This window comes from Solanum pennellii, chromosome 2, assembly GCF_001406875.1.
Source record: "Solanum pennellii chromosome 2, SPENNV200".
In the NCBI taxonomy this organism is placed as follows: domain Eukaryota; kingdom Viridiplantae; phylum Streptophyta; class Magnoliopsida; order Solanales; family Solanaceae; genus Solanum; species Solanum pennellii.
The window spans coordinates 564838-575806 of NC_028638.1; the positions used below are offsets into that span (position 1 = coordinate 564838).

A 10969-nucleotide genomic window follows, 5' to 3' on the forward strand; every position below is an offset into this window, starting at 1 on the left:
CAAAACCGAAATACCATTTTGCACTAACTCCTAATGGAGTTATGCTCCATGTGTAAATATCTAACAATTATATCAAATCCATCACATTGAATCCAAACATTTCAAGCAAATTAATATAAAAAAACTATTAACATTAAAATGATGACCAACAATATGATATACAATAAAGGGAAATATTCGGCATCACATGGTAGCTAGGTATCCTCTACGAAGTAAAAGGTCAATCTTGAACAATCTAAAGCAAACAGGAGTCCTTCATATTCTGGAAAACAAAGAACTGTCACTCCACTATCCTTTCCAGGTATTCAGTGAGAAAGAAAAGAGCCTACCAGGGTGAAGCTTGAGAAAGCAAACTCGGAAGACGATTTCTGTTGTGCAATGCCAAAACTTGTAAAACAAGATAGGCAACATAATATGTTTGATGAAGCATATAAATTTAAAAGTATTTGTTTTTAATATTTGTTCCACTCTCCTTGATGTTGTCGGTTCAGTAAGAAAACAACATTCCTTTGTTAGACTAGTTACGTTGAATTATGTGACGATGGATGTTGTTCTTTCATGCTCCTCCCACTTCATCCTTTTGGCAGGGCACTGTAATGCAGCACCAGTAGTGGATCCCTCAATATCAAAGGTGACAACCACTAATCAGCATAGTAAAAAGAGAACTGCTACCAGTTTCGATGCATCAAATTGTCGATATCCACTACGAAGTAAGAAATCAAAAGATGTGAAGATTGAAAAAGGAGATGTGGATGGTATTTGGTTCAGTAACATGTTCTTTGGAGTTTCATCATGTTATGACGGATGCCATTCTTCTTTTATTCATCCTTTTGGCTAAGCATTGCACTGAAGCACTGGTAGTTCTGGATCCCTCAACATCGAAGGTGATACCACTAATTAGCATATCAAAAAGAGAACTGCTGCCAGTTTGGATGCATCAAATTGTCGGTATCGTACCAAGTAAGCAAATGAAAGAGGTGAAGATTGAAAAAGAAGATGTGAGAGGTATTTGGTTCAGTAACATGTTCTTTGTGATGAATTATGTTATGATGGATAACATTATTATTCTTCCTCCCACTTCATCTTTTTTTGCATAGCACTGCAACAAAATACCAGTGGGGGATCCCTCAGCAACTAAGATGACAACCACGGCCCGACATTATGAAAAGAAAACTAGTGCCACATTGTAGGTATCCACTGTGAAACAAGCAGCTGAAAGAGATGAAGATTGAAAAAACAAGGATTTCCTTTATGTAGCACAAAAAGAAAAAAAGAAAGAAGTCTAATAATGTGAAGGTTGATAAAGGAGATTGTTAGAATTTGTATGTCCACTATCAATCAACGGACCGGTCCCTTGACACAGCAAAAACAGTGCAGAAGATTAAACAATATGAAGAACACAACACAGGCAAGGTACGTGGAAACCTCCTTGCTCAAGGGAGTAAAACCACGACCTGTTGCACAGGATTTTCAACCGTCTTCACTAATCTTATCAAGCAAAAGTGAAACCCGATTACAACAACATGAAAGTTAATAATATCACAACCAAGCAATAACTCTATTGCTTGAAGAGCCTAAGCAGATTTTACTCTTCCCACTAAGCTATCACCACTAGAAAACTAAAGTTTAAACTAAGCAACACACAGGTTTCCCACTAAATCACCACGCTTCGGATGACTTACGATTTTTACTAAGCAACACACAAAGTTGCCCACTAAATTAGTTTGACTCAACTAACTTAGACTTTTCAACAAACCAAGGAATCTGAATCCTTTATAGATTAGGAACAAATTTACAATGTAAGCATGAAAGAAATAATCCTAAGACAACTAGGTAGCCTGTAGCTCTATTAGGTCCTTGTTGCTCTTAGGATGATCCTTCTTGAAGATGGACTTTGCTTTTTGAGCTTTTGGATTTTCTGAAATCCAAAACTTTGTTTGCAAAAACTTGAATTTGTGTTTTTGGAGAAGAGACTATATTCAAATGGACATAAACCCTTTGGACGAGTCTATTGGCTGAGAGCCTGCTGTCATGAAAAGTTGTGCACCAATCCCTCAGATTTTGCAGCTTTTTGATAGCTATATTTTCGTCCTTTTAACGTCGTAGTCTTGCGGGGACTAGGTCCCTTGCTTGTGGGGACCAGGTCCCTTGCAAACTTCTTTGTGAGTTCTTGACAAAGACTTGTTGATCTCTCTGTCTTCATGAATGAATGAACTTAATATGTTGTTTTTCATGTTGAAAGTATCAACCATAAAGAGTTATTAATCGTTGGACAAACAACCTCTTCCATTCTAATTGGTTCCAAACGCTGGCGCCTCACCTACCACTGACTGGACAGCTTTACAACTGTAAACCATTATGTATCAGATGGAGAGAACTTTGCCTAGGACCAGGTCCCTGCATTTGTGAGATAATGAAACATACAATCTCGTCCACTCTTCTTATTGATGTAGAACATTGCACTTTTCACCTACCACCTAACATTACAACTTGAATATAGCATTTTCTCCCTTTTTGATGATAACACACAAATATACTTCACACTGATTTTATCATTCATCTCACTGTCAGAAGTTCCAATAACAAGGATTAGGTTCCTTGTTAGATCGATAAGTTTGTTAAATCATCAAAACTTCACATCAAGTTCGAGCTAACATCTAACTAAGCTTCAAACTAACATTTTCCCCCTTTTTGGTGATAACATACTTATTCACCAGTTCCCCCTATCAACAAGAATTCTTGGGGTAACTAGAGTTGAATCATCCCCACAGTTCGTCAAATCATCAAAACATCGATGAAACTTTTTCTCTCTTTTTGATGTTAACAAACATATTCACCAATTCCCCCTATCAACAAGAATTCTTGGGGTAACTGGAGTTTCATCATCCTGAAGTTTGTCAACTCATCAAAATATCAACATAGCATATTCCCCCTTTTTGATGATGACAAACTTGTTCAACTTCTTCCCCCTATTGGCAGGACCATGTCTTCTTCAGGTAGCAAGCATTGATTCCCCCGGTCAGCAGAACCAGAACCATTTCCTCTTCAGGTAGTTAGCATTGATTTACCCTGTCAACATGACCCATGTCTTCTTCAATGTATTCTTCAAATAGATCTCATACCCTAACAATTTTCCCCCTTTTGACATCATTAAAAAGGGTTAAAGCAGTAAACCAAGTTGAAAGAAATTTAGTTCCAGCAAATTCATGGCCACTTGGTCAACACTTAACATAAGTAAAAACTGCGTAAAGTAATGAGGCAAGCCAGTAGAAGCAAGAATTTTTTAATTCATAAATAAAATATCAGCCATCAAAGCATTGCAAATATCATTAAGAATGAGAACCAAGATAATGCCTACTGAGTTTAAATTAAATAGAGGAATGAATATTGACACAAGAATTTAGGGAAAGAAAGGATTACTTGGAATCAAGGGATTGAAAGAGTAGAATTAATAGAGCATATCCCTTTGCATGATATTTTCAGAAGCCTCTATTAAAGATCACTTTCTTTTCCGCCTCGCCTTAATGTTGAACCTTTAGGGATGCCAATAATTTTTTTTATTTATTTTTTTAATATGGCACCTGGTCCCTCTAATATTGTTGTTTCAGAGGCTGGACTTGTAGACAACCCATTTCAGTATTCCAGTTAAAAAGAACAATTGTCATGGCTTCCAGCACCAGCCTGAGTTTCTCATAACAGAAAAATTGGTAACACAATCAACTCAAGTCCTCCATGATTAATGGATCAACAAATGAGGAACCAAGAAGATTTTTTTACACACACCTTCCTTTTCTGAAAACTTTGAGTTATCAGAATATCAACTTCTCCTTTTTGAACATCATCTTTTCCACTTCTTCATTTTTCATGGAGTACTAGATATCTCCTCGCACTTAAAACATTTTCATGAGAAAATTCTCCATCTAGAATAAAGGGGTTAATGTTTTGAAGTGTGTTTTGAGAGAAGAGAAAAGAGAATTTCGAACCAAACTGATGTTTGGAAGGTAAATTGAGTTTTCTGGAGAAATAGAAAGAAATATGGAATATAAAGAGAGAGAAAATGAGGTATCATTTTGGCACTCAAAAGATGGGACAACAGTCAAATACCTAAATGACAGACATGTGGCAATTTCAAGGTTCTCCTACGTAGCTCAAACTGCAATGTTAAGAGTGCTAACCTTCAAGAGAGGACCAGGTCCCTCTCTGTTGTTTGAATGTCATTGCCTAGATCTGTCCTAACATCTCTTTTCCTTCATCCCTTTTTCCATGTGTGTATACCTAAAAAAGGTATGAAACTGAACTTGCTAAAACATACATAACTGAAAAGCAAGGATACCTGCTCCCTTTGCAAAGTCATGAAAGATTTGATTGCTTCACTCAAGATCCATTTAAGAAGGTTTTAGCATTTCCATCATCAGCTTGATTAGTTCAGCCAAATTTTTGTGAACTTCAGGTTGTTGCTCGTTTCACAAGAGTTGAGTCCATCAAGCTGCACTTGCTACATTTATCGCCTCAGTTGATGAAAGAACAATTGAATCTTTCCTTTTAATTCCACATGAGTGAAAGATTAGCGCATAATCCAGTATTAAGGTACTCCTTCCATCAGCTTGATACCCAGCATAATCAACAACACAATGTACTCCAAATCAAAAAGTCTGCTGATGGATAGAATAGGACCAGGTCTCTTGTCTTCTTCAAAATATCTTCGGATTCTACTAGCAGCCTTTAAAAGTGATTTCTTTGTACATGGGTAGAGTCTTTGAACCCGGTTCATTTACATCCAACTTCAAGTTAGTGCCCAAGAAAGTATGAATTGTCAAGGCACCTAAAACATGAAACCTTTTTCAACAACTTCTTTGAACTAGTACCAGGTCCCATCCTATGTTCAGACAATAATTGCCCTGATCATGTTGTTCTATCTTCTTCCCTTCATCTTAGCCACTATGAGTACATATATAATCTTGACAAGTTGGTCCTTAGTGAAGCCTAAGGTGAAGATTTCACCTCCTTGAGTCTCCATTTTGCCCAACTCCATGATGACATCAACCTTCTTTCTCATTGTCTTGACTTCAAGTATGTTAAGCCATTCGAGAAACTCAATGATGTGTTATTCTTGACAACCAAAGGTATCTTTTGAGATTTGCTTGATCTAAAGCTCCAAGAAAAGATTTGATTCTTCTATTATGCTCATTTTAACACTCACTATTAATGAGAGAAATAAACTCTTCACATAGCACCTCAAAGATTACCTCAAAGATGACCTCATCAATATGTACCTGAATAATCAACAATTCTTTTAATAGTAAAATCAAAGAGAGGGTTTTTGACAATGTTACCTCTCTTGAAGCCACTGTTGAGGAGAAACTTGGACAACCGATCAGCCTGTTTGGGAACCGACTGTCATACTTTGCATCTTTCAAACTGAGCTTGATTATCTTCTTCATTCTCACCTTCAGAATTCACATTATTAGTTTGAACTGCATCATCTTGTTCAGCACTTTCTAGAAGATCGGGTCCCTCTTTAGGTTCATAATCTCTATCATCTTCTTTGAGATTGCTGGATTAATAAAGAGAATGTTCTTCAGCAAGCTTACTATTTTGACCATCTCTCTATTCTGAAGCACACCCTTCCATCTCAAAAACTTCTTTTTGTTGCAACTTCTAAACTCTTCCTTCAACACCAACACCCCAAACTTTGTCATCTGTAAATTTCATTTTGTGCAGACTGGACACCAGGTCCCTTCACACAAGTTTGTGCAGTAGAGAAGCGTTTACCAGAGCATGTCTCTCTTGTCATACTTCAACATCACCAAGGAAAGTGATAGTGTCATAATGAATAGTAATCATATCAGCAATACACATGTTCTTGCATCTCTTCAATCAATATCATCCGAGAGAGCAATATTGTGACAACCCATTTTTCAACAAGCACTGAGCTTTATTTCTTTCAACACAAATCTGTGAAACAGTTAAGAATTGTACTTCGACCATTGACATAGTACACATTCTCAATAGTGTGTTTCATAGATTTTCCAATCACGAATTAAAAAAGACCTTTTCTTCCATTGCCAAATGAGACACTTCCACCTTGAAGTGCCTTGAGAGAGAAGAAGTTCTCAGTTTCTCAGTCACGTGCTTTGAGCATCTGCTATTCATGAACCAACACTGACTGCTGCTACTTCTTTTCACATGAATACCATATCACTTGTTAGGTTTGGGAACCCATTTTAGTTGGAGTTCCCAATAAGCAGTTAAAGGAATGATAAAAGAATTCTTTTTCCTGTAAGGCAGATTGATTTTGTGCAGCTTAGGAACAGAAGCACGACTAGGTCCCTTCTTTTGAAAATTCTTCTGTTGACCAGCACGACCATGTCCCTTCTTCTTCAAGTTCTTTTGTTGACCATACACAGGACGAGGTCCCTTCTACAGTCTATTCCGTGGTTTGGAATAGTTTTATGAACTTTCTCCACAGTTTTTCAAAATTGGACAATCTTTCTTAAGATTTCCATCTCGAGCACAGTTCACACACAACATATAATCAGCATCAGGAACATTTTTGTTTCGAGGATTGTAGGAGGATTTTTATCTTGTCAAGCCCAGCCCTCTCTTAGTGTTGTTGTCTTTACCAATTAGATTTGTGAGAATCTTAGAGGAATTGGTCCATTTGAGAGAAATTTTCAGCTCCTCTTTTACATGGACCAGATCCCTCTCTAACTCAAGATTTCTTTCAAAAGCCACTTTAATATTTATTTTAGCAGTATGCAACTTATTTTCAAGCTCCAGCTGCAAGCTACTGGCCTCATTCTTTCCTTTAAAAATTGTAGCAGTCTCCCCTTTAATCATTTCCTTCAGTTCTACATTTTCAGCTTCTAGAACAACCATTTGACATTCAATATCAGATATTTGGGCAACTAAAGCCATTTTTCCATCTTGAAAGATGTCTAGGCTGTTGTTTACGAGATTCTTCTCATCTGTCATCTCAATTATCAAATCAATTAATACAACAGCCAGCTTTCTCAACTTACTAGAAGAAAAGGTATTCAAGTTTTGCTTGAAATAGGATCGAGTTACCTTTTCATCAGCATCTTCCTCGTCTGACTTTGACATGAAATCACTATCTGCGTGTTCAAAATCATCTGAATCACTTGAGGATTTTTCCCATGCAGCCATATCCCTTTTTACTGCCCCGAAGAATACTTCACTTCTGCTTATCTTGGGACGAACCTGGTCCCCCTCTTTCTCTTTACCTTCTGCAGTCTTGACATAATTTTCATTCTTCTGATCAGTCTCATCAATCAAATTTGTCCTCTTGTCTTTGCCCTCATAAGTTGTTCTCAACAGATCCCAAATTTCCTTTGCTGATTCACAAGATGAAATCAGATCGTATTCATTTATACTAAGGCCACATTTTAGTAACTTCCTTGCTTTGTGATTTTTTTGGACTAATAGTATGTCAGAGTCATTATATTGTTTTCGAGTTTTGGAATAACTCTTATGACTTCTCCATCTTTAACCTTCATAGTTGACACATAAGGACCTTTACATATGACATCCCATACTTCACTATCCTCAGCCATGAGATAGTCCCTCATCTGAATCTTCCAATATTTATAGATCGAACCATCAAGAAGAGGAGGTCTTGTGGCAGACTGACTTCTTTGCTTATTCAGTAGTGACGTCATTTCTCGCAGGAACTTCTCTCTTGGTGATAACCAGATAGAGAGCACCTTCTCTGATACCACTTGTTAGAATCTATATGTCCACAATCAGTCAACAGACCAGGTCCCTTGACACAGCAAAAACAGAGCAGAAGATTAAACAATATGAAGAACACAACACAGGCAGTTTACGTGGAAACCTCCTTGCTCAAGGGAGTAAAACCACGACCTGTTGCACAGGATTTTCAACCGTCTTCACTAATCTTCTCAAGCAAAAGTGAAACCCGATTACAACAACATGAAAGTTAATAATCTCAACACCAAGCAATAACTCTATTGCTTGAAGAGCCTAAGCAGATTTTACTCTTCCCACTAAGCTATCACCACTAGACAACTAAAGTTTAAAATAAGAAACACACAGGTTTCCCACTAAATCACCACGCTTCGGATGACTTAGGATTTTTACTAAGCAACACAAAGTTGCCCACTAAATTAGTTTGACTCAACTAACTTAGACTTTTCAAAAAACCAAGGAATCTGAATCATTTATAGAATAGGAACAAATTTACAATGTAAGCATGAAAGAAATAATCCTAAGACAACTAGGTAGCTTGCAGCTCTATTAGGTCCTTGTTGCTCTTAGGATGATCCTTCTTGAAGATGGCCTTTGCTTTTTGAGCTTTTGGATTTTCTGAAATCCAAAACTTTGTTTGCCAAAACTTGAATTGGTGTTTTTGGAGAAGAGACTATATTCAAATGGATATAAACCCTTTGGACGAGTCTATTGGCTGAGAGCCTGCTGTCATGAAAAGTTGTGCACCAATCCCTCAGATTTTGCAGCTTTTTGATAGCTATATTTTCGTCCTTTTAACGTCGTAGTCTTGCGGGGACTAGGTCCCTTGCTTGTGGGGACCAGGTCCCTTGCAAACTTCTTTGTGAGTTCTTGACAAAGACTTGTTGATATCTCTGTCTTCTTGAATGAATGAACTTAATATGTTGTTTTTCATGTTGAAAGTATCAACCAGAAAGAGTTATTAATCGTTGGACAAACAACCTCTTCCATTCTAATTGGTTCCAAACACTGGCGCCTTACCTACCACTGACAGGACAGCTTTACAACTGTAAACCATTATATATCAGATGAAAAGAACTTTGCCTAGGTCCAGGTCCCTGCATTTGTGAGATACTGAAACATACAATCGCGTCCGCTCTTCTTATTAATGTAGAACGTTGCACTTTTCACCTACCACCTAACGTGACAACTTTTACAGTTGTACCCCATTTGTATCTTGACGAGAGCACTCTGCTAGAGACCAGGTCCCCACATTTGTGAGGATTATCAAAACACCTAGAATATAACAGAGATGTGGAAGGTAACTTGTTTAGTTAACTTGTTCTTTGTGAGACTCATCAAGTTCAAGTATGTTATGATGAATGACGGTTTTTGTTTCTTTTTTTTCCCGTCCCCCTCATTTTTTGGCAGAGCGCAGCAAAGTAGAGGATCCTTCATCATCTACTATCACTAATCAACATAATGAAAAGAAAACTACTACCAGTTAGGATGCATCACATTGCAGGTATCCACTACGAAGTAAGCAACACAAATAGGTAAAGCTTGATCAATTGAGGAAATATGCATAACAGAAAACCAAAAAATAAAGTAGAAGCAGATTCTCCATATAGTGTTATTTCATGTATTCATATTATCAAGCTAGAAGAAATAAAAAATGAAAAGAAAAACACAAAGAACTATCCGAGTCCACAGAATCCACTGTGTGTCCTTAAGAAATTTAATCTCCTCAAGTATCCGAGGTTACAGATTAATTCCTCCCAAGATAAAACGGATTAACCATTAAAGAAGTAGCGGTACCTCAAACTTCAATAATTTCAGCAAACTTAAAATGACAGCAATGAATCACACACACAGACACAATCATCGATTTTGTTTTGTAAAATATGTATGCAAAAGAAGGGAAGAATTCAATTATGAAAAATGAGAGACACCCTCTCTACTTATAGCCAACAAAGGGTAAAGGTCACAACTCTTAGGAAAGAAGACAACCTTCAGAAAGGTCACAACACTTTGAAAAAGGCACAACCTTTCAAACGGTCACAAATCTTTAGAAAGGACACAACCTTTCATAAAGGTCATAACCCTCCGGCAAAGTGACAACCCTTCACGAGAGTCACAATCCTTCACTTCTTGTTCACACCTTTAAAACTCAACATATAGTATAAGTCAAAACCAGATAATCTATTTTGTGCAACAGAAAAAGTAAAAGGCAGGGAGACCAACAATGTGACTTGGAAGGGAATTTGATTTCTGCATCTTATAAAGGAAAAGGTGTGATATTCCATTTTTTACGGTTATCTCTCATGGATAATACTTGTTTAGTAACAATAGAATATTGTTTGGTCTTGTGTTTCTCTCATATTCCACAGCCTCTGAGATGACAGTAGTTGGCAAGAGAAAGATGTTACCCTCGGAGAAGCAGAATCAGGATATGTACTTCAATCCACACTTGATTGTTTCTATGCAGCCTGCTTGTGTCTCTAGAACCTTCCAATTGGTAAGTTGTCAAGTCAAGAGATGTGTATTTTGGTAGATGTCGAGTCTGACTGTCCTGATGCACCTTTTCTTTTCTGTTAAAGGATAAAAATCAATAAAAGAGTAACAATTTGCAGGATATATATACCTGTTGACTTTTTCAAGAAATGTGTGGAAACCATTGTAAATCTACGAGTTTCGTTGGTTGTTTGATATTCAATCAAATTGTCTCATCAGGTTGGAGGGACTTTGTGCTCGACAACAATTTAAATATATACTTGGCATTGTGCCAATGCTAGCTAGATATGACAATTTTCCGAGCCACAACTCCCGTTTCCTGAAAGATAGTCAAGTTACCCATTTTGCAAGCGCCTGAATCTTTCTATCCGTCTTGAATATTGTGTATTTTGGTGGCCTCTCCTTATATTTGCTATTTCCTAAACGTTGTACTGAGCACTGTTAAAAACTTTCCTTTTCACCTCAAGCATCATGTTTACTTGTTATTTTTTGGTTCATGCTGCTTTCCATCTACTGCTGAAAGATTTTAGAATGTATAATTTAGAGATTTAGTAGAAATTAGGTTGTTCCCTACATACTGAACTTGTGTGGATAGTTTGTTGGAAATCAACATAAGGGATATTCAAGGTGACTTAATCATTGTCAACCCATATAAATACATGCATGATTTCATTAATATTTGGATCTGTTTGCAATGAATAATAAAGATCTAAATCATTTAGACGGTATTCCATTAAAGTGTAAAGAT

General features: G+C 37.0%; 1 pseudogene; it reads left to right on the plus strand.

Moving 5' to 3' along the window:
- The first annotated feature begins 541 nt into the window (after window positions 1-541).
- LOC107009651 lies at window positions 542-10322 on the plus strand (annotated as a pseudogene).
- Window positions 10323-10969: the final 647 nt, after the last annotated feature.